Source organism: Morone saxatilis, unplaced genomic scaffold (assembly GCF_004916995.1).
Source record: "Morone saxatilis isolate NCDOM2014 unplaced genomic scaffold, NCSU_SB_2.0 Contig1, whole genome shotgun sequence".
Lineage (NCBI taxonomy): Eukaryota > Metazoa > Chordata > Actinopteri > Moronidae > Morone > Morone saxatilis.
In genome coordinates, this window is record NW_023339651.1 from 12045372 (window position 1) to 12045708 (window position 337).

The following is a 337-nucleotide window of genomic DNA, read 5'->3' on the forward strand; positions in this document are numbered from 1 at the left end:
TAAAAAAAATACCTAAAATATAAAGCTCCTATAGTCAGTAATATTACTGACTTTACTTCATATTCTGGTTGTATACAGTAAGCTCATCACTGTTTCTTTATGTTTAAATGTAATATGCAGAGTATTGTTAACTGTCAGATACTGTACATGTAGCAAAAGCAACAAGGACAATATTTACATGAAATGCAGTGGAGTCTGACTATGAAGTAGCATTAAAAAGAAATACTAAAATACTGTGTAAGCACCTCAAAATTGTACTCGAGTACAGTACTTCAGTGAAGTACTTGGTTAGTCTGCCACTCCTGCAAATTTGTATATAAAGATATAGAAACAATTA